Source organism: Fistularia commersonii, chromosome 24 (assembly GCF_037954325.1).
Source record: "Fistularia commersonii isolate RoL2024-O1a breed Wild chromosome 24, RoL_Fcom_v1.0, whole genome shotgun sequence".
Lineage (NCBI taxonomy): Eukaryota > Metazoa > Chordata > Actinopteri > Syngnathiformes > Fistulariidae > Fistularia > Fistularia commersonii.
Genome location: NC_141307.1, coordinates 7,233,293 through 7,244,494, shown reverse-complemented (window position 1 = coordinate 7,244,494; position 11,202 = coordinate 7,233,293). Strand labels below are relative to the sequence as shown.

The 11,202-nt window shown below is 46.1% G+C and overlaps 3 non-coding genes across 3 annotated transcripts; all 3 read left to right on the top strand.

Moving 5' to 3' along the window:
• Positions 1-3,967: 3,967 nt before the first annotated feature.
• On the top strand, positions 3,968-4,158 carry LOC147219829 (U2 spliceosomal RNA). The gene has a single exon (XR_015108170.1). It is a non-coding gene; the product is annotated as a U2 spliceosomal RNA (small nuclear RNA).
• A 598-nt stretch (positions 4,159-4,756) lies between these two features.
• Positions 4,757-4,920, top strand: LOC147219828 (U1 spliceosomal RNA). Its single transcript, XR_015108294.1, has one exon. It is a non-coding gene; the product is annotated as a U1 spliceosomal RNA (small nuclear RNA).
• A 1,191-nt stretch (positions 4,921-6,111) lies between these two features.
• On the top strand, positions 6,112-6,230 carry LOC147219827 (5S ribosomal RNA). Its single transcript, XR_015108498.1, has one exon. It is a non-coding gene; the product is annotated as a 5S ribosomal RNA (ribosomal RNA).
• Positions 6,231-11,202: the final 4,972 nt, after the last annotated feature.

Here is an 11,202-nt window from a genome sequence, read left to right as displayed (position 1 = left end):
TGTAGCGACTTGCACAAAGATCTACAGACACATTTTTAATTGCGTATTGTAAATGTGTAATACTGAAACACATCTCTTGTGTGTTTTGTAATAAATTTCAGGATGAGTAGAAAAGTCTGATGTTTACTACCTTTCAAGGGAAATCCTGCTTTTCCAATCCAATCTGTATCCTGTCCTACAACCCACTGAAGGGATTCAATGCAGCGTTGGTCTGTTCTGCATCTGAGGCTTCCACCATCCAAGGCTGGACCTGCAGCTCTGATATCAAAGGAATGGCTGTTTCAACGAGGTGGAACCGTGGCCAGTAAGCTTTCCTTTCACGATGGAAATGCTCCCTTACTTGTTGGCTTCCAACTTCTTCTTCCCCAGGTAGTGTTGGAGTGAAGCTTCTCCAGCTGGCATTTGGTAGAGGTGATGGTGGGGATCTAGGTGGTCATTTCATGTTCAACTGTTTTACTGGGGGGCTTTTCCAATAATTATTTGGAGGCACGAATCGGAGGCAGCCGCTGTCAAGCCTGCAGTAGCTCCCCTCCGTCGTTCCACCGAGATGCACCGATGATCATCTCCATTGCCATGGTAAAGGCTGGAGGGGATGTGACGCAGCCTGCCCTGAAGCCCACTTCCAATGATCACCATGTTTTGTACTTTTGTGGTTGTTTTACAGAATAAGAAATGCTGGAGGAAGCTTCTGACCAGGTTTGTGGGGGGTTTCATGCACTTGGAAAAGGTTGAAGGCCTCCCAGATGACAGATGTGGGGATGGATTAAGACGCCTTGGCTTGGTTGAGGAATAAAACATGCAGGTCTCTTCTGTACCCTTTGAAGATTTTATTTGTTATTGTGTTTCAGGTGAGTTTGGAGTGAGAAGTTATGACTTGTTATCGCGAAGACATGCACCGGGGGTTCAAGATATGTTTAAAGAGGACAGAATTCACGCAGAGGTGCACTGTTTGTCATAGCTTCATTTTGACATTGATTTTCAGTCCAGTCAAGGTGCTGTGAGACTTCAGTGTGTTGTTGGTGCTGATTGCCATCACCCTGTTCATAGGTGAAACTAAAAACTTGAATGTCGTATTTGAATATTTGACAATTTGATTAAAATAAGCTCAAAATGATCATCACAGTCTAAATCAGCTCATTTTAAAATGTTGATTTGAATAGGTGTCAGTACCCAGTATCCAGATAAAGTGGGGCAAAACAGTATTTAGTCAGCCAACAATTGTGCAAGTTCTCCCACTTAAAAACATGATAGAGGTCTTTCATTTTCATCATTGGTATACTTCAACTATGAGAGACAGAAAATATCATTGTCTGATTTTTAACAAACTTATTTGGACATAATGATGGAGAATAAGTAGTTGGTCAGGAACAAACATTCATTGCAATACTTTCTTATATACCTTTTGCTGGCAATGACAGGTCAAAGGTTTTCTGAAAAGTCTTCATAAGGTATTCCAGGGGCGGCAAACTTTTTGGCTCAGGGGCCGGATTGACTTTTAAAATTTGACAATATGATACATGTAAAACAAAAAATGTATTTGTGAACAGTACATATCAGACTCTTTTGATATTTGCTTTGAAAATAAAACCAACTTGGTTTTGAAGGCTCTGACATTTGCTTGCATTTCATTCACAAACTGTTTTTTTGGTTGGATCTTCACGTCCAGCTCATTCATGTGTGTCAGTAGGTCCACAGTAAATGTTAAATAACAAAGCCAATCCGTGTTATTCAGTTCAGGATAAATTCTCAAGAGTTCTGAAGTAGCTCCAAAAATTGATAATCTCCAGTTTGAGCTCCCACATTCGTTGATCCAATCATACATATCAAGCATGAATTCTGTACCAATCTTTGATTGGCCAGATGTGGCCTGTTTAAGAATAAGAATAAGAATAACTTTATTTATCCCAAAGGAAATGGTTGTGCCAGAGTTTCAAGTAAAACATAACAATAATAAATAAAGCGGGGATAAAAAATGGATGAACTTTTCCTTGTTTCATTCATAATGAACATTTTCCATCAGCCGTGTTACAGGCACTGCTTTTCCAGGACATATTTGCAAATTTTAACAGTATGTATTTAATTAAAAGTAAAAAAAAAAAAAGGTTAATGTGTAAATATCTCGTTACAATGTGAACACCTGCAGTTCACAGACAAGTGCAGCTTATGTGTTTGTGTTTTTACCCGCTGTGGTTTATATTCACATGAGCTCCAGATGTCCAGATGTCACTTCTAGGACTTTCAAGTTGCACAACAGTGCTCATTATCACAGCATCTCCTCTGGTCCTGCTCACTCTAGGTGAACAGCAGGGGGTCCAGGGCGGGCCGGTGTTGGATCTCAGGTAAGACAGAACAACAAGGTGCTCAGAGGACGTCAGTCACTCCTACAGAGCCAGGATGGGAGATCTGTACCCAGGGTCCTGTGGTTCTTTGTTTTCCTGCAGACGGGGATGATGTTGGAGGTCTTGGAGCAGACCGGCGCACAGAAGGAGACTCCTGGGCTGCTGGGTGACTGGACTTGGACCTGATTCATCAACAGTGTGTCAGAACTTCTCTCCATTCAGTGCATTTAAAAACCTCTGCATGTCAACAATGGTGGTCTGGCATCAGTTAAGCCACAGAATGCCAGTATAAGAGTTCAGAGAAGCGGGACTCGGGATGAAAGTGTCCACGGAGGGGATTCCACAGGTCCCACCTCTCTTTTCTTAATTCATAATTTAAAGTACAGTTAATTCATATGGTTAGAATTAGAATTAATTCATATAGTTTGAAGTAGAATTAATTTATATAGTTCAAAGTAGAATTGAACCGAAGAGTTTATGGCCGTTTTCCGAACATACCCCGTTAACGGAAGTGAAGAAGGGAGCTGTCGGTCCCTGAAGGCTCCGGGGTTCCGCGATTTGTTCCCGGTCAAAAGCGCCGTCCAGCCCCGCGACGTAAGTTCACTTTTACAGAGAATAGTGACGATTTCTCGACCTACAATCGGATTGACCGTGTTTATAACAACCGCGAAGCAACTCCCGGTGATTTTTCACGGTAATTGAGGGCCTTTCAGCCTAGAAATCTTGACAACGTCACAGATTTCGTGAGCTGAGGTAAGGCTAGCTAACAACCTAGCTAGCGGCCTTCCGCCATCTTGCCTCGGAGAGCGTCGGTAATTGAGTGTTGGCGACTCAAACGACAACGATAAAGCGGTGGTCTAGCCGAGCGCGATCGGCTCCGTCCGACCAGCAGTCGTTGTAACAGCCGGTATTAGCCGGTGCGGGGCGGGGTTAGCGTTCAAGGCCGTCGAAGGCTGTTTGGGGTGCCGGGGTCCAGTGAGTGTTCGCCACGGGACGAGATGATTTACCGTCGTGTTTAGAAATTGTTCTGCTGGTAGTGACGAAAACATGAATATAATTAAATGTAAATGTGGATTTAAAACCATTTTACTGTTGTCTTGTGTTCGTGCCGTTTTTTGAATCGTGTTTCCCGGCGATGAGCGGCGAGTCTCTGTGAGAGCTGGTCGCATCGATACGGTAACCAGACGGGTTCACAAGATGGCGCCCGTTTGCCGCGCTGTGTATCGTGAGCGGTTCAAACGTCCTGTTTCCACCTGTGTCTTTTCTCCTCACGGGCGACTTTTTGCCATATTCCAGGTTGATTTGAAGGGGACACGATTCCTAGGAGTCTGCTTGTTTAAGTCCTGGGTTTACTTTGATGCTTTGGCGTCCTGTCGGGGGGGCGTGCACCACGTGACCGGGCAGTTGCGGAAGATGCATCAGCCATGTTGTTTCTTGTAAAGCAGGAACGTCGGCCTCCACCGGGACCTCCGTCTCCGGGGCGATGGGAGCGATGGGGGCGATGGGGGAGATGCGCCGTCGCTCCGGGCCGAGCGGCGGAGACGGGGTGGGGATTTATTTGTGAATGAAGTCGTGAGTGAAGCTGACGGTGCGGGGGATGCGCTGACGTCGAGCGAGGGCGCGGGTCTATCGCTACTCGGCCTTTTGGCTAAGATCAAGTGTAGTATCCGTTCTTATCAGTTTAATATCTGATACGTCCCCTATCTGGGGACCAAATATTGAATTGATTTTTGGAACAGGGAGGTGGAATAGGGGCTTGCTCCGTCCACTCCACGCATCGACCCGGTATTGCAGTATCTCTGGGAACGGTGCACCCCCCGCTTTTGTGTCCGATGTCAAGGTTGCCGTGTCCTCCAACAACGTCATACGTAACCAACATACACGGGATCCAGATCTTGTCTGTGCCCTGTGTGACCAGCGACACTGTCCCCGTTGTTTCTGCCGGTAGGGAACGGTAGATAGCGACACGTGAGCGTGCCTGCCTGAAACCCTGTCCCTACCATTCGCCCCGTGCAGCCCAATAAAATCCCACTATGGACCAGAACTGAGCCTAAATGGATCGCATTTGAAACGGATGGATTGCCCCCGATAGACTGTGTCAGACTGGGCTCAGGGGGAAGTTCTCCCGGTCGTAGAGCGGCAGAAACCCCTCGCGGTATTCGGAGGACGGACGGAACGTGTTCCGGTTGTCCTCTGACTTCTTCGTGAAAATTGAAGCGCCCGTGTCGTTTTCAGCGTCCTGGCCCGTCAGAACTCAGAGTTGACGTTTTTTTTTGACAGAGTGTGTGTGTGTGTGTGTGTGTGTGTGTGTGCGAGAGGGATCGTGTGTGAGCTCCCGCAACAGTCCGCATGGGTTCCTCCCCGACTGAGAACGGCGTGCGTGTGAAAGCGGTCCGTGCGCGGGACGCGTGCGACTCATACTTACCTGGCAGGGGAGATACCATGATCAAGAAGGTGGTTCACCCAGGGCGAGGCTCAGCCATTGCACTGCGGCTGTGCTGACCCCTGCGAATTCCCCAAATGTGGGAATCTCGACTGCATAATTTCTGGTAGTGGGGGACTGCGTCCGCGCTCTCCCCTGTTGTGCTGTTCAAGAGCATGTCTGTGTCGCTGGAGGCCGGGTTCACTGTTTATGGTCGCACGCGCCGACCCTCCCTGGCTGGGCTGTGACCCAACCAGGGAGTTGTCGTTGCACATGGCAGGTGCACCGCAAAAGCGTGGATTTACGATCGGGCCAAAAAACAACCCAGAGTGTCCAAGTCCCTGAAATGCTCCTGCTTCTTGATCTCCACTCCCTGTAGCCTCACCGTTCCACCCGAGTTCCTCTCATCCCCACACATGTATGCTGTCTTGCTGCGACTAACTTTCGTTCCTCTCCTTTCCAGAGCATACCCCCACCTCTCTATAGTTTCACTGAGACACTTTACAGTTTATAGTTTATTTTGATTTCCAATTCTGCCTTTTATTATTTATTACTGTTATATTTTCTGTAACTCTGGCACAACAGTTTCCTTCGGGATTAATAAAGTTGTTCTTATCTTATCTTATCTTATCTTATCTTATCTTATCTTATCTTATCTCGACCTCCACCTGTTTTCTGCTCTCACTACAGATCACAACGGCATCTGCAAAGGTCACGGTCCGTGGAGATTCACGTCTACCCTCATCCGTCAGGCCGTCCGTCACCGTTGCGAACAAGAAGGGGCTCAGGGCCTATCCCCAAGAGAGTCCCGCTTCCACCTTGAACTTCTCTGGTCCCGTCTTACAGCACACCGCACAACTGTCTCCCAGCTAGCACACATGTCCTGCACCAGTGCAACACACTTCTCTGCCGCTCCACACTTCCTCATAGGATACCAGAGCTCCTCTCTTGGCAACCTGTCGTATGACTTTTCAAGGTGTACAAAAAGGCAATGCGGCTCCCACCGGCCTTCTCTGTACTTCTCTATGAGCATTCTCGGCGCAAATACTGCATCTGTAGTACTCTTCCTTTTTCCATGTGTATTTTATTTAATTTTCTCTATCTCTTGTCATTAACTGTCCCGCCGTGCATTTGAGTCCTGGTATGGCCTTTGCTAGCTCCCTCTTTACCTTAGGTTGCAGCCTAAGGTGCAGTGTGTCTGATGATTTTTGGTTATAGTAAACTTGGGTGCCACTGGCTGTAATCATGGAAACGCAATAGAAGGAGCTCCTGACAGATGTGGAAATGACTGGAGGTGGAAAAGACGGAGGACGGCTGCTTATAAAATGCCCTTCCGCGTAGGCTAGTCTCGTTTACGGCCATACCACCCTGAACACGCCCGATCTCGTCTGATCTCGGAAGCCAAGCAGCGTCGGGCCTGGTTAGTACTTGGATGGGAGACCGCCTGGGAATACCAGGTGCCGTAAGCTTTTTCATGTTCGTTCCCTCTGTCAATAGCAGGGGGTGCTGTCTCTCAAGAGCGCCAACATTTCACACACGAACACACGCCGCTCATTCCCTTGTGTCTGTCCCACCGGAGTCACCGTGAAGCCCGGCGCGACACGCGCTCAGTCATAGTTCCCCGCCTTACCTTGTTCGGTCACTTTCTGTTGTCTCGCCACCTCCGTCCGTCGCTCGCCGCCTTTCTCGTCATCCCCGTTCAGTATTTCTCCATGCGTGCTGAATTTCTTTTTCTCTCGTTTGTGCCTCTCGCTGTTGAATAATCCAGCCGCTGACCTCCGTACCGCTGGCTCTCCTAGGCACTTCCAGGCCTCCACATGTACGGTATGTCATCAGGACCCACTGCCTTTGAACTCCTCATCCTCTTCGATGCCCTCCTCGCTTCTTTTTACACTTGTCTCTTCTCCTTTTGCGATCGCCAGTAATCAGCGCTTCTACCCTTGGCTCTCTTTCATTTTTCCCCATTCATTCATCATATTCCTAGGAGTCTGGTTGTTGAAGTCCTGGGTTTACTTTGATGCTTTGGTGTCCTTTCGGGGGGCCGTGCACCACGTGACCGGGCAGATGCGGAAGATGCATCAGCCATGTTTTTTTTTTGGTAAAGCAGGAACATCGGCCTCCACCGGGACCTCCGTCTCCGGGGCGAGACGGAGGTCTTATCTTATCTTATCTTGACCTCCACCTGTTTTCTGCTCTCACTACAGATCACAACGGCATCTGCAAAGGTCACGGTCCGTGGAGATTCACGTCTACCCTCATCCGTCAGGCCGTCCGTCACCGTTGCGAACAAGAAGGGGCTCAGGGCCTATCCCCAAGAGAGTCCCGCTTCCACCTTGAACTTCTCTGGTCCCGTCTTACAGCACACCGCACAACTGTCTCCCAGCTAGCATACATGTCCTGCACCAGTGCAACACACTTCTCTGCCATAGGATACCAGAGCTCCTCTCTTGGCAACCTGTCGTATGACTTTTCAAGGTGTACAAAAAGGCAATGCGGCTCCCACCGGCCTTTTCTGTACTTCTCTATGAGCATTCTCGGCGCAAATACTGCATCTGTAGTACTCTTCCTTTTTCCATGTGTATTTTATTTAATTTTCTCTTTCTCTTGTCATTAACTGTCCCGCCGTGCATACGAGTCCTGGTATGGCCTTTGATAGCTCCCTCTTTACCTTAGGCTTTAGCCTTAGGCTGTAGCCTATGGTAAAGAGTATCTGATGATTTTTGGTTAGAGCAGTGTAGCACCCAACCTCTTAGTTATTGAAGTGATAGTACAATGGTTTGGGCCCTGGGAACGTTACTTAGATGAAATTTTCAATGGTAAACAGGAGAAACAATAATACCTAATTTTTTGATAACTTAAACTTATCTATGCTTTTTGATTATAGCGGTGCCTCCATCTCCTAAGGATAAAATATGAATTAAGACAAACACAGATCTCTTTAAGTACAAATTTAAAGTTTAGTTTCACAAAATTAAAAGAAAGAAAAATGAAATGAAATTGGTAGTGCGTTCATTTGAGATTTTGTCGCTTTGCAACTACATAAACATATTCAAAAACCATGTACATCCCTTCAAGTTCAGTCCAGTTCAAAAACCATAACCTTAAAGTCCTTTCTGTTTTTCTCAGAAAGTTCAATCGTGGCAGGCCTGATTCGATGCTCGGGATCGTTGGACCAGAAAAACAGAAAATGTCCGTTTCACTTGTTCACAAGCCCCAAAATAAAATGCATGTGCTTTGATGTACTCACGAATCCTTTTGGTGTTGAAGCAATGGATAGTCAAATGTTGTCCATCACCATGCGATTCCCTCTCGGCAAACGGGTTAGCAATGACTTGGCATCACGGCATCACGAAGTGCACTCGGTGAAACTCATCGGTTAAGCCTCAGCAGAAACGTCCAGAGAATTCCTCTCAGTCCACTGAGCGTCAAAGGTCTCCAATTCCAAGCTCATATACTTTACATACAGAGTATGAAATTAACTCGCGGTAAAATGCTAACAATGCTAACGCTCGATTAGCATCGCATATGTGCACTTAAACATATCGTCTAAGCATAAAAATCATATACATCGAGTACTCACTCATCACAGGGTTAAATAGTCGAAAACAGCAACGTAGACTCTGCATCCACAATGTTTTATGACCATTCTCCTTTCAGCTTAGCTTCACAAACTTCCCTCGGCAAACGCAGCAGTCGAATGCCTCGCGCCTAGATGTTCTATTGCCTTCCTCATTCAGATCCCGCCATCACGCATGGGATTGGACACTAAGTGTACATCAACCAATACAATTCAAGAAAATACCATATTGACACTTAACAAGTTCGGATGCAAACAAAAGCACATGTTGAGCCGTACGTTTCACACAAGCTTGTGGCGATTAAAAGCACGATTCCCAAATAAATGACAAAAACCTTAGATAAGATTAAACCTTGTTTTTAACCATTTATGAACACATTTTAAACATGAAATATTAAATGTTTTACAGCCATTTCAGTCTTAATTAATTTTACTTAAATGTTAAAACATCTTCACATTTTAGCCTGTATGGTCTGTAATGAAATTTTAGACGGGCTACATCCTCCCCCTTCTAAAAGGTGTAGATGTCCTCATCTAACTGTACTGTTTAGACTTAGATCTGTAGGGGCATGTTTTAGGATGTTTCACAAGATCAGGGTTTCCTCTGGCACTGAGGTTCAAGTGAATGACCATGCTCTGGTGCACAATAGTCACAGGTTCCCCAGCTTGAGTTCCAGGTTTATCATAGGTCAAGCAGATCACTGGTTTTACTTCACGCGTTGACTTTCTGCTTCTAGGGCTCGTTTGAGTTCTCAACTCCACATCAGTGTCTTCAGCTGTATCATTAGTATCTGCGTCCTCGTTGGAGGACTGATATTCCTCTTCCTGTGAACTGACAGAATGTACTTTCTCCACCTCCGGTTCACGCTCAGATGAGGGGAAATTTTCAAAGGAAGTATGCTTTGGGGTGGTTCGGCCTGGTATGGACAGTGGTTTCCTGACCTTATCATAGGTTGGGCACTCGTAGACACGCTCATACTCAGATTCAGAGTTTGAAGAGATGTCAGATGTCTGATCATTTTGGTGATGTGTTTGATGTCTTAGAGTATGTTGTCTCCTGGTAACTGGTGTTCTGACTCTTTTAGTTTGTTCAGAATTATCGGGAATCCTGACAAGATAACCAATTTGTAGAAGGTGGTCTCTGTGTAGAGTTTTGACACTTCCAGTTCCTTGTTCGGGTTTGACTCTGTCTACAGGTAAGTTGGAAAACTTTTTAATCACAATATAGGGTGTGGATTTCCATCTATCTTGTAGTTTATGTTTCCCAGTGAGGCCAACATTTCTTACGAGGACTCGGTCTCCTTCTTGTAGAGGTTGGTCTCTTACTCGTTGATCATAACAGGTTTTGTTTCTCAGATGGCTCTTGGTTGCACACTCTGCAGCTAAATGGTAAGCTTTTTGGAGTTCTTTTCTCATTTTGTCCACATACTGTAGGTGAGACGTCTCTGAATTACCGTCGAGAGCTGTACCAAAACAGAGGTCAACAGGCAATCTGGCATTGCGCCTGAACATTAAGTAGTATGGGGAATATCCAGTGGACTAATTTTTAGTGCAGTTATACGCATGTACTAACTGACTGATATGTTGACTCCAGTTTTGTTTCTGCACATTTTCAAGAGTTCCAAGCATTGAGAGAAGTGTTCTGTTGAAATGTTCTGGTTGAGCATCACCTTGCGGATGATAAGGTGAGGTGCGCGACTTTCTTACTCCAAGCATGGATAAGAGTTCTTTTATAAGGCGGCTTTCAAAATCTCTACCTTGGTCTGAATGTATTCTAACGGGTAGTCCATAATGAACAAAGTACTTTCCCACAATACTTTGGCAACTGTAACTGACTTTTGGTCCTTTGTAGGAAATGCCTGAGCACACCTTGTATAACAGACCTGGGAATTGTACGGCCCACGGGCCACATCCGGCCTGCGGGATGGCACTGACGGGCCTGTATGACAGACCTGGGCAATGTATGGCCCGGGCCACATACCTTTGGTTGACTCTGACCGCCAGTGTAAGGTTAATTGGAAATTACAAAATAAACATACTTTCTAATTTCACCTCATTCATGGGCTAAAGCTGCACTGCTTTTATTCTGAAGTTGTTTTTTTTTTAATTCACGCACATAATGACGTAATGCGTATATCAAGACATGTGCGCGATTGAATCACAAGACAACTTTCACCCTCAAAAATGTCCGCTCAGGCTAAAAAAAGAAAGGTAGATGCCGAATGTAGGATTTTCAACAAAAATTGGACAGCTAAGTATTTATTTACTGAGGTTGGAGGTAAAGCTGTGTGTTTAGTTTGCGGGGAGCAGATCGCCGTGTTTAAGGACTACAATTTGAGTCGGCATTACCAGACGAAACATGCAGAGAAATATAAAAACCTGACTGATGACGAAAGAACGCGGACATTGGAAGCTTTGCTTCCAGCAAGGCTTTTTTACCAAGCTTCATACATCCAGGGATGCACCAACCAAGACCAGCTTCGTGATATCCCACAAAATAGCCAAAAACAGCAAGCCATTCGCAGAGGGGGAGTTCGTGAAAGAGTGCTTGGTAGACTCTGCAGCACTAATATGCCCTGAAAAAAAAGCGGCATTTGAGCAAGTCCCGCTGTCCAGGCGAACCGTGGCGAGAAGGATCGAGGACATTGCGGGGAATCTGGAGCTACAGCTGCAACGTGAAGTGCCAAGTTTTGACTTTTTCTCCTTGGCTTTGAACGAGAGTTGTGATGTCCGCGACACAGCCCAGCTACTCGTATTTGTCCGTGGGATAGCGCCGGACTTCAAGATTACGGAGGAGCTTGCAGCAATGCGGTCGTTAAAAGGGATGACGACAGGGAGCGATCTCTTCACTGAGGTAAATGCTT